Source organism: Octopus bimaculoides, chromosome 25 (assembly GCF_001194135.2).
Source record: "Octopus bimaculoides isolate UCB-OBI-ISO-001 chromosome 25, ASM119413v2, whole genome shotgun sequence".
NCBI lineage: Eukaryota > Metazoa > Mollusca > Cephalopoda > Octopoda > Octopodidae > Octopus > Octopus bimaculoides.
The window spans coordinates 31594571-31598662 of record NC_069005.1 but is presented as its reverse complement, the minus strand read 5'-3'; the positions used below and the strand labels follow the sequence as shown (position 1 = coordinate 31598662).

The window sequence follows — 4092 nt, the reverse complement described above, 5'->3', positions numbered from 1 at the left end:
TTTAATCTTTTGCATGTTTCAGTCATTAGACTGCGACCATGCTGGGGGAATCGCCTTGAAGAATTGTAAGGCCAATGAATCGACCCCTATATGACTCCCCCAATGAGGGAGCTTATGTAGCACCATGTAGTCTGTCTGATCTAATTTGTCCAGATCATTTTTTTTTTTAAATGATGTGTGAGACTTGAACGAGATTTAACTGCTATTTCTAACAATTCTAGCGACCGATTAGAGGCTCCATTGACGACTAAAATATCTTTAATTGAGGTGATTGTCCTCTCTCCCTCTCTCTCACACTGTCTTACTCATATTCCGGCAGAATTAAACAAATTCTCTGAAACTACCCCTACGGCATAAATTTAGTCAAACGAACTAATGGCAATTAATGAATCATCTTCATAGATTCGCATCGTTTCCCGATATTATAAACACGAAAGAAGAGACGGAAAAATGTCACAAGTCATCCTGAACAAACGTTCCCAGAAATATCATTTGAGTTCTCTCCCTTCCACTGTTAGCGGATTCATTGTTCACTATGGAGTTGATAGCAATTATCTAAGGAATTTCAATCGCATTCGCCCTTCTTCGCTGTTAATTTTCTATTGTTAATGTAGTAAAAATAACATCACTCAGAAAGTATTGAGTCCCTCTTTAAGAAGTTGTTAAACCTCTCAAGAACGATCTTCAATGGATTTCTCACATTCGTTGGAGGCGGAGTAACGAACGATTAAGAAAATCCTGCTTCACGCTCAGGACCCAATACGATCTCGCATCATCGTGATGTTGTTGATCCGCTCAATAGAATCGGATACCGTTGCGACACATACTTAAGAAATGATCCTTAAAAGCATGGTCTTGATTAACTTTAGCTACCCAGCAAAATAATATACGTATGCTCCGTATAATTATGTAGTGGTGCTAGAGAATACCTAAAATAAATTAATTAATAATGCTCTGAAGAAAATTTAAGTCACTCTATATATTATCATTAATAATTTTATTCTAAATTGTTCTACATCTTAAAATTGGGAAAATACATTTGATTTAATATTTAGAAACTGGTTTGTATAAGATGTTTTTGTTAAATTGTGCGATGACATCATCAGCTGATTCTAATATCCGGTTTTGTATTTGACATGCGTTTACCTTGTTGAAATATTTTGTTTACAGCTTATTTAGTGGTAAATAGTGGTGGCGGCGGCAGCAACAGCAACAGTAGTAGTAGATAGAGAAAATCCTGCTTCACGCTCAGGTCCCAATACCAGCTGGTAGACATACTTAGTCACGTCCTTTGATTAATTTTAATCCTTTTTGGGGCCTGCAATTCATTGTGCTAGGGATACCTTACTGAAAGGTTCTCAACAATTTTTTTTCTTTCTATTGCTTATGGACCCCCATCGTTATTCGACGTTTTAAATAATCCGATTTCATTTTTATTAGGTAGTTTTTAAAAATTGGAATACCTAAGAAGCTGTTATTTTGTTGCACCCACTGATTTAGTCGAACAAACCTAAGCTTATATTTTCATCCGCTTACGGCGAAGAGATATCTAGAACCGAAATACCTGTTGCGTGAGAAACACAATCTATTGTTAATTTAGTTAAAAATAACATCACTCAGAAAGTATTGAGTCCCTCTTTAAGAAGTTATTAAACCTCTCAAGAACGATCTTCAATGGATTTCTGTAACAACGAAGAGATATCTAGAACCGAAATTCACAATACCGTATTAACTGCTGCATGAGAAACGTAATCTATTGTTAATTTAGTTAAAAATAACATCACTCAGAAAGTATTGAGTCCCTCTTTAAGAAGTTGTTAAACCTCTCAAGAACGATCTTCAATGGATTTCTCACATTCGTTGAAAGCGGAGTAACGAACGATTAAGGAAATCCTGCTTCACGCTCAGGACCCAATACGATCACGCATCATCGTGATGTTGTTGATCCGCTCAATAGAACCGGATACCGTTGCGACACATACTTAAGAAATGATCCTTAAAAGCATGGTCTTAAATTAGCAACAGCTACCTAGCAACCTAATATACACATGGCTGCTACAATCCTGTAGTGATTTCACAAAATATATTTAACAAATTAATTAATTGCCCTTTGAAGTTTCTCAAGCCTCAACATTTAGAATACCTTTCTAAAGGTATTCTAAAAGTGTCCTATATATTATTTAGAAAATACATTCGATTTAATGCGTATAAACTGATTTGTATAAAATTAATGTTTGTAGTATTATCAGCTGTTTATCACATCCGGTTTCGTATTTGACATGCGTCGTTACTCTACGCTCGACGCATTATATATCCTGTATTCAATGTTATTCTCAAGTTTTAATATTGGTTTCAAATCTTGGCACAGGGCCAACAATTTCGGGGGAGGAACTAAGTCGATTACATCGACCCCAGTATTCAAGTGGTACTTCCTTTGTTGACTCCGAAACGATGAAAGGTAAAATCGAACTTGACGGAATTTGAACTCAGAACATAAAAAAGAAAAATTAAAAAACTGACAAAATGCTGCTAATCTTTTGGCAAGGCATGCTAACGATTCTGCCATTTCGCCGCCTTTCTCAGTATTAATCTAATTCGGTACCAGCGACGGAAGTAGCAATCTGTATATCTTCCGCAACGTGGATATACTGTCAAGAGGGTCGTGACACTGCGGTATTCGCCTTGAAACAGCATCTCTTCACCTAAATTCTCAAATGGTTAACTTTGCTTTCATTTTACTTGTTATAGTCATTAGACCCTGGCCATGCTGGGGCACCGCCTTGAAGAATTTTAGTCGAACCAATCGACCCCCAAAATGAATCTTACTTATTTTAAGCCTGCTACTTATTCTATCGTCAACACGCCAACCCTGGTTTTCAAGCGGTGATGGGGAACAAACACAGATACACACACACATACGGCGGGCTTCTTTCAGTTTCCGTCTACCAAGTCGACTTCAGGCTTTGATCGACCCGGGGCTGTAGAAGAAAAAATGTTGAAGGTACCATGCAGTGGGACTGAACTCGGAACCATGTGGTTGGGTAGCAAAATTCATACCACAGTCACGCATGCGCCTTCCCTCACCTATTTTATTTCAAATGGAGTCACGCTGACAAAGACTCGGGTGTCTTTCTCTCCTCTTCTCTCCCTGTTCTTTCTGTTCTCTCATTTGATGTCGCTAAAGTTGTCAGTTTTCACCAGCACTTTTATGAGTTTCTCTGGCAAAGATGAATAAAATAGAGAATGATATGCTGCCCCAGTATGGCCAAAGTCCAATACCCGAAATCAGTAAAAGACAAGATGTATTCACACATGTGCGTATATATAAAAATTTACACGCGCGCACTCACATCTATTCGCATGCATGTCTTCGAACAGACACACACACACACGCAGACATACTCACTGGAACATTTATACACATACAAACTATACAATATCCCACACGCATGTATGTACATGTAATACATGCGCATATCATCATCATTTATTCACACGTTCTCGGACATATGTGCGCGCGTACACATACGCACTTGTATGTTTGTACTTGTGCGTCTGTACACGCTTACAATTAAATTTCTAAAATACCACTACAAATTTTTTCAAAGATTTTATTACAAAAAGTCTGGTTTCTGGTTGGAACCCCCAGGTTTCCTGCACTGAAAGAGCCTGGTTAAGAGCCTATACGGTTACGTGACACAGCCCGCACACCTTGCAACTATGTTATGACACCAACCAGCATGTTGCAGAGGGTGTTTGAAGACTCAAGGGTCCATAAAACCGACATGAAAAAGAAAACATGTATTAAATACAAATGGTATATACATGGAATGCGAATGTTTTCAATGTACAAATGAATGTAGCCTGTATAGAATCGAGAGACTATCTTCCTCTGTTGGTATCCAACCTAACTATTATTATTAAGATAGTGCTGCCCTGTCTTGTGCAGGCTAACAAACAACGAATCACCCAAGAACAGTGATTCGCTGGGTACCATACACATATGGGTTCAGCACGAACAACCGACACCTAATCTAGGGAGGTACTATTATTAAGATAAGTGCTGCCCTGTCTTGTGCAGGCTAACAAACA

General features: G+C 38.2%; 2 non-coding genes across 2 annotated transcripts; both read right to left on the bottom strand.

Moving 5' to 3' along the window:
- Positions 1 to 624: 624 nt before the first annotated feature.
- Positions 625 to 857, bottom strand: LOC128250834 (small nucleolar RNA U3). Its single transcript, XR_008266808.1, has one exon. It is a non-coding gene; the product is annotated as a small nucleolar RNA U3 (small nucleolar RNA).
- A 922-nt stretch (positions 858 to 1779) lies between these two features.
- LOC128250835 (small nucleolar RNA U3) lies at positions 1780 to 2012 on the bottom strand. The gene has a single exon (XR_008266809.1). It is a non-coding gene; the product is annotated as a small nucleolar RNA U3 (small nucleolar RNA).
- Positions 2013 to 4092: the final 2080 nt, after the last annotated feature.